This window comes from Eschrichtius robustus, chromosome 3 (assembly GCF_028021215.1).
Source record: "Eschrichtius robustus isolate mEscRob2 chromosome 3, mEscRob2.pri, whole genome shotgun sequence".
Classification (NCBI taxonomy): Eukaryota; Metazoa; Chordata; class Mammalia; order Artiodactyla; family Eschrichtiidae; genus Eschrichtius; species Eschrichtius robustus.
Genome location: NC_090826.1, coordinates 12,652,182 through 12,660,055, shown reverse-complemented (window position 1 = coordinate 12,660,055; position 7,874 = coordinate 12,652,182).

Here is a 7,874-nt window from a genome sequence, read left to right as displayed (position 1 = left end):
CAGTGGGGTTGGAGAGGCTTTGTGTCAGCAGTGGGTGGGGGAGGGCTCACCCCACCCAGAGTGTTTAAACAGAGCTTCTTACGCAAGGCACACATGTCATGGAACCCTGGGAATGGGGTGGGTGGGAGGTGGGCGGCGGGCCAGGGAGCGGGCCCTGCCGAGTCCGGCTTCCATGCCAACAGGCCTCTGTCACCTTTGATCTCAAGGCTTCTGGAGGGCTTGGTGGGGGGGCAGGGGGAGAACGGTGAGAACAGCCATCAGCCTCCCTCCCACACATCTCCATGGAGTTGCTGAAATAGATTCATCATCCATGTAGGGCTCTGAGGTTTACAAAACTTTTCACAAGTTTGGGCTTGTTGGAGCCTTAGCACTCCGAGTTTTGTGGGTAGCCCCATTTTACAGAAGAAGAAAACTGAGGCCGGGCCCAGTGACAGGGCTTGCCCAAGGCTACACAGTGAGTTAGAGGCAGAGGCCAGACTTGAAAGCAGGGCCTTGAATCCCAGTTAGATGCTTTTCTCACAGAGGGGTGACTGAGACTCAGAGATGTGCAGTGACTTGCCCGAAGTCACACAGCAGGAAGGAGCAGAGGCTTTGAGGGAAGCCAAAGCCCGGATATTACACCCTAAACCTTCTCCACTGTACCAGGTTGCTGCCCGGTATGCCAGAGGTTGTTCACAGTGGGCCTTAGAAAGGTGTCATACACGGGTGACCAGAGACAGGACCAGATGAGCAGAAGTGGTCTGGGGCACAGGAGGAAGCCTTCCTGGAGGAGGTGATCCAGAGCTAAGAGCTCAGGGACAAGTAGGAATTAACCAGTGAAGCACTGGGAGAGGGTGATGCAGGCAGAGTAAACTGTGGAGGTATGAAACCGAGTGATGTTGTAAGGAGGAACCACAAGCAATCTGGTGTTATTAGGGCGTGACGTAGGGTGCTGAAGAGGTCTACAGGGCCTTGTAAGGCAGTTCCAGGAGTGGGGATTTTAAGTTGAGGGCAATGGGGTGACACTCAAGATTTTAAATAAGAAGAGACGTGATTACAGTGCCCCAAACAGGAGTCACTGGTAGAGGCAGGCCCAGAACTCGGGCCTCTTGACTCCCAGCCTAGAGCTATGGGGAGACAGGAGACATTCTGGCAAAGTTGGGAGGGCGCTCAGCTTGCCTTGGGGCCTCAAGATGCCTACTCTGCCCTGACTCCCTACAGCTGCAGGAGAGCTGTCTCCATGGGGAGCTCTGGGTCCTGGCCCACTGAGCATCAGTGTTTCCTGAAGTGTTGGGCAGGGCTGGGGCTGGGAAAGGTAAGGGAGGACAGGGACCAGCTCACCGGACCTTTCTCCCATTAGCACTGGGCCACCTGGGTGTGCTGGGCATGGCGGCTGAGTCAGGCCTTCCTGGGACCTGACCCTTGCCTGTCGTGCCCCAGGTGGCCACCGTGGCTCTGTTGCTGGGCTGTGGCAACTGCCACCACTGTTGACAAAGCTGTTGGTCCAGCAAGGAACAAGCCTATAATCCCCCAGCGGTCTGGGCTGTGAGGGCACCTGAGACCAGGCTCAGTCCCATTCCCAAAGCGACTCAGCCACCCAGTGGCCCCAGTGGTGAGCAGGAGTGGACACAAGAGGTGGCTCAGCATGGTGGGGAGGTGACAGCCTGTGTTCCCTCACTCACTCTCTCACAGCCCCAGTGGACATAAGGCCTACTAAGGGCATATGACATTGCACAGGCCTGTGGCCTACAGACTGGGTCAAAGGCCAGTGGGCAGCCATCTGGAGCCTCCAACAGACCCCACGATTGGCAAGAGGGGAAACTTAATTTTTTAAATGAGGGCAAACCCAGTTCTCCCCTCCAAAGGGCCTAGAAGCTGTGACATCCTGGTAGCAATAAGCACATCCAGCCCCCAGATCTTGGTTCCTAAACACCACTCTCTAATAAAAGGAATCAGAGCTCCTTAGAGAAATGACTGATTCCAGGGCTGAGGCAGGGAAAAATGCAAGATGAGTCTGGAGCATCTTGCAGTGCTAGAGAGTAGGGAGATGCTCAAAAAATAAACAGATGGTGGGATATCAGAACAGGAGCCAACCTGAAAGAGATCCCAATGGCCAAACCTAAACCAGGATGAGCAACAGAGCAAATAACAGAATTAGATTATCATCCAAAGTATAAAATAAATATCCATGAGTCCATACTGATACAATGATTGAAGAAATAAATAAATGGGGGAGACTAGACAAATCTCCCTTACAGAAGAATTTCAAATAATTCATGTAGGTTTTCCCCCTCCAGGAGGCGGAGCTTAATCCCCCACTTCTCTGAGTGTGGGCTGGACCTAGTGAAACCCTCCAAAGAAAGGAAGTATAAAAAGGGTTTAAAAAAGAAAAAGAAAAAATTTTTACAGTAGAGAAACCTGGCAAACACCACCATAACCAAGTTAACACCATCAGTGAAAAAACAAACAAACCCAGGAATATGTTGCTTGAATTTGATTGGATGTCAGCAAACACACAGGAGTTACCAGGTGCCACCCACTGCTCCAAGTGCTTTGCCCATATTTACTCATTTAATCTTTCCAACAACCCTTCGAGGTAGGTACCATCATTATCCCATTTTATAGATTTGAACAGTGAGGCACAGGGAGGTTAAGTAACTCGCCAGAGCCACTGGCTCAAGCACAGAAGGAGCAGGAGTTGAGCCCAGGCAGTCTGGGGCCTTGATAAAGTGGTTTTCCCTTTGCCACCTTCAACTGCCAAGACAGGACATTCTCCTCTCTCTGCTATAATGGGCACCTCCGGAAACTGAGGCCACATAACCTGCCCAAGATCTCCAAATACCACAGGGCCGCAATGCCCCAGGCACCCAGATTGGAGTGGGGAGGGGAGAGGATGGAGACTGCTTGCTGCTTCCTCCTGCTCTGGGCCATGCTGGGCATTGGGCCGGTAGGGATGAATAAGGTCCTTCTCTGCCCTCAAGGAGCTCTTAGCCAGGCAGGGGCAGCAGTGGCAACACAGCAGGACTCAGGCCAAGCAGGAGAGGAGCTGGGTATCATAGGAGCCAGAGGGGGGCACCTGACTCAGCCTGGAAGGTTCAGGCAGGCTTTCTGGAAGAAGAGAAACCATCCAAGTTGAGGCCAAGGTCAAGAGGGAGTCCATCAGGTGAGGGGGAGAGGAGGGTCCCCAGAAGAGCTTGTCCCTGCCCTCCATACTCCAGACCTTTGTGAGTGGGGCCTGAGTCTCCCTCATTTGACCAGGACAAGCCCTGCTCTGGTTCCAACGCCACCCTGGCCCCTGGCTGTTGCGCGATGAGCAGCCCTATGACGCCAGCCCTGCTCTCATTCCCACCCCACGCAGAACCTTCATCTCTGGCCTCAGTCATCTCAGCTGGGAAGTGGGCCTGCAGCCCACTGCCCTCCCTGGGCTCTGAGCTGCAGGGGCCTTGGCAGCCCTCTGATGCACCCAACAAAGCCCTAAAGGAGGCAAAGGCAGCAATTACAAGGATGCTGGGTGGGGAGTTGCCCTCTTTCTCTTCTGCTCCCGGTCTGGGTGGCAAGTCAAAACAGTATCACCAGGCGCCGGCCTTGGGTCTTCTAGCTAACTAGTAAATCATAAAGTAGTGGGCGAGCTCTCTGCCCCTCCTCCTCACCCCATTCCCCACCTCTAGCTGTGGCCCAGGGCTGAGGGTAGGGCCTGGTACACAACAGATGCCACTAGAACAGGGGTTGGATGCTTGCGATGTGTAAAGTGCTTGCATTCTCAGCTCTGGTCTTCTGAGCCTTTGCGCATGATCGCCATGCCTCCATGGCCCCCTCCCCAGAACAGTGTTTGGCACCCACTAGGCCCTCAATAAATATTTGCTCAATAAACAAAGAATGAAGGAGAGAGGGGCCACGCTTTTGGGATCTGGGGGCTCAGTGGAGCCATATGGAGCCAGATTATTCAATATCCCCACATGTGGGTTGTGTCCGGGAGGCATGCTATGCAGACGGCTTCAGCTCTCCCTGGCTGGCCAGGACCACGCACGCAAGCAGTAAAGGAGAAGGGATTGAGCATTTCTGAGCACTCACTATGTGCCAGTCAGTGTGCTAAGCCCGAGACCCACATTGTCTTATTGAAAGATCACAATGACTCTGCAAGGCATGGATTATCCCCATTATACAGATGGGGACACTGAGGCTCAGCAAGGTTATGGTATCAGACCAAGATCCCACAGCCAGGAGGTGACACAGCAGAATATGAGACAAGGGCTATCTCATCCCATTGCCTGCTGCTGAGTGACATCTGGGAGTTGTGGGGTTCTTAGGAAGCAGGGCAGAAGGAAGACCCTTGACTGGAAGAAGAAGGGGGCTCTGTCACCTCCTGACGACCTTGCTGTGGGACCCTGGTCGTGTCCCTTGGGGCGCTGCATCTCGGTTTGTCCATTTGTCATATGGAGGGTGTGAGGAAGTCCATCCAGGCTGGGCTGAGGGGCTCCTGCCCCCCAACCACAGATTGCCACCCCCCCACTCCTGGCACCCTCTCCCCAGGCAGCTCCAGGCAGCAGGCCCCACTCCAGCCCCTCGGGGTCTGGCTTTCTAATGCAAACCTTATCAGCTATTCTCTGTTGGCAGAACCAGACCGGGGTTTCTGGGAAGCTGCGGCTGCATCCCCCCTGCCAGGGGCCCCATTTCAGCAGCCTCATCACATTCCCCAGCAGCCTCGGCAGCCTGGATGGACGGATGCAGTTTCCACTCTGGTCTGGCAGCCAGGCAGCTGCATGACCAGGTCTCCTGCTGGGCAGAGGGGTCCTTCCCCCAGGGACCAAGCCTCGGGGCCAGGCAAACCAATCCCAGCATCTGGGCCCAGACAGTTACACTCCAAAGCCCCAGGACGTCTCCACATGCCTCTTCCCCCAAACTCCACACCTCTCCCATTGCTCCTTCCAGACACCCCAACCTGCTCTCAATTCCCCATCTGAGCCCTCCCCCATCTCCGCACAGACTCCCCCCCTTTAGTTATGCTTGAGGAAACTGCACTCACTCTTCCAGGCCCAACTCAAGTTCTCCATCCTCCAGGAGACCTCCAGAACCATTCCTGCTACCAACTGATTTGGGAAAAACCAGCCCCATTCTCCCATGCGGCTTCAGCACATGGACCACAACGGGGCTGGAAAGACGTTCAAGGTGGGTCCTTCTGTCCCTCACTCGCTCCTCTGAGCAAGTGAGGGACAGAAGTTCCCTCCATATCCCTTTCTTCAAGAACTCCATGAACTGGAACTGTTATCATCTACCCCATGGGCAGGGGGACTGTGTACCCCATTTGCCCATGATAACTTACTTGGTCACCCTACCGTGGGGTATACAGAAGGGAAAGGCTTGCCCAAAGCCCCGCAGCTGGCAAGTGGCAGAGTCAGGATCAGAACTTGGCACGTTGGCCCAGAGCCCTGCTCCCCACTGATGGGTTTCTGAGTGAACGAGACTAGGCTTTCTCCAGGGCCTACTCTGTGCCACCCACTGCCTGGACCTCTTTCCCACACACCCTTGGCATGGCCCACCATCTTCCTCTGACCTTTCAGCGCATGCATCACAACCTCAGAGAGGATCCCCCATCACCCAACTTAAAGGTACCCCTGACCCCCACCATATCTCCTTCATGCACTTTTGACTCTTTGCAGCTACAGGCTCACATGATATGATAATCGTCTGTCATAGACGCCACCTCCTGCCTGCCAGCCAGTTCCATGAGGGCAAGGGCAGGCCTGTTTCGTGGCTCCTGGATCCCCAGACCTGACTCCTGTGGGCTGCCCTCACATATTTAATGTCGGAATCGGTGAATGGTTCTTGGTACTAGGGAAAGGGTGGGGAGTGGGAGAATCCAAGTGGTCCCCTCACAGAACCCCCCACCCCCCAGTCTGCCTGGGGAGAGACATTCATGGAAACTAGAATACTCAAAAGTTCAGTGCTGTGTGCTATGACCCAGAGAAAGAGCAACTTGGTCATTCTGGGGTGGGTCAGGGAAAGCTTCCTGGAAGAGGCAGCCTCTAAGCTGACTTGAAAGATGAGGTGGTAGGTTCATCTCAGAAGCCAAAGGACAGCCAGTGTGTCTGGCCTTCCGAGATGGTCTCGTTGCCCTGCTAGGGATTTAATTTTGATCCCGAGGGTGGCACCAAGGAGCAGATTCTTAACATGGGGGGAGGGGGATGGGCAATAAAAATCTCAACTTTTTTTTTTTTCAGGATTGTGTTGTCCCCTTGTAAAATTTTTTGCCTGCCGTTTGTAAGACCAGAGCCACTGCCTGCCTGGCCCTGCAGGGCCTGCTCTCCAGAACAGGACTGAGCCCCGGAGGATGCAGGTGTCCCGGTCCCACACCCTTCCCACCACATCCCCAGCCATCTGTGTGGGAAGGTCCATTGTGGTGGCCTCTGACATCACGGCGGGGGGCAGCATGATGTCACAGGGCCTCATTGTGGCCATGGAGGGGGAGGTGCCCCCCACCAGAGGCCCGCTCCCCACCCCCTGCCCAATCCTATTAAGCACGGGCTGGGGACAAAGGAAGGCGCTTTGTGCTTTAACCCTGTCTGAAGTGAGTCACTGGCTGCAGAAGGAGGGGACAGCAAGAGGTTGTGCATTCCAGAGCCTGCCACCTCCCCCGGTTGGGCCTCCAGGTCGGGCTGGAGGCCCTGCTGCCACCACCCGTCACTGCCCCCATGTCCCCAGGGCTCCTCGCTGGGCTCCCAGCAAGTAGGACAGCAGAGATAGAGTCCAGGCCCTGCACCTCCTGCCCCAGGTCGCCCTCAGATCTGGGGCCAGAACCTGTGATGAGGAGGCTAGAGGCAGAAACCCCTTTTGGACCCCTGACATGACAATCAGCCTTGAGATGAGGACGGGAGGCCCTGGGGGCTCCAAGGGGCCCTGGGCGGGGAGAAGGAGCAGAGTCAGCTGGAGTCAGAAGGCAAAAGTCCCCGAAAGACAGACCTGGGGGAAGCAGCCTCTGTGCACAGATGCGGGACTGAGACCTAGAGGGACAGAACTTGTCACCCAGCAGCATCCGTGAACATTTATTAAATACCTACTGAGAGCCATACTAGTCTGTGCTGTGGGTTGGTCGTCTAATCCTTGAAACCCTGGACGGTGGTGGCCAGCACCAACCCCAGGCCTGGCCACTTTGGACAGGGACTCAGGGGTCCCTGAGGGAGGAGGGGCAGGACTCCTAAGGCTCAAGCTCTGGGGTCAGAGGACCAGGTTTGCAGTTTCTCCTCGGCCTATGCACTAACTTGCATACTCTCCCTCACTGAGCCTCCGTTTACACATCCATAGAATGGAACTAACTGTACCCCTCTCAGGGGTTGTCCTGAGGGCTGGACGAGATAGTGTGAGCACCCAGAACGCTCCTCCAAATCATTAGCCCAACCTCACCGCCCCCTCAGCTGGAGGTGGGGGCAGGGAGTCTCCTAGTCCTGGCACCCCAGCCCCACCTCCATCTCTCCTTGGGTTTCAACCCTCCGCCAGGCTCTTCCAGGCTGGCATCTGGAACCTGTCTGGGGCCTCCACTGCCGGCTGGGGACACCTAGGTGGGGGGAGGTACAGCTGCAGGAGAGGCCTCAGCACCACCCCTACCGCCTCCCAAGTAGGCTTCTCCATCCTTGGCAGAGTGCCTGGGCACGCAAAGAGGCCAGGGGTAGCTTGGTTTCGGACAACAAAGTCCTGTTTCTCCCCAGCCTGAAGAATGCCTGGCACCCCCTCCTGCCCCTGCCCCATCAATATCTATTACCTAGGCCTAGCGTTCACTCCATGGGGCCCAGGCTGGGCACTGGCTCTGCCCTGAGCCTCTGGGCAGCGCTGGCCCTTTACAGTGTGAGTGCCACTCCTGCCCCTCAGCAGCCTCCCCTGCCCACCATCACACACACACACTC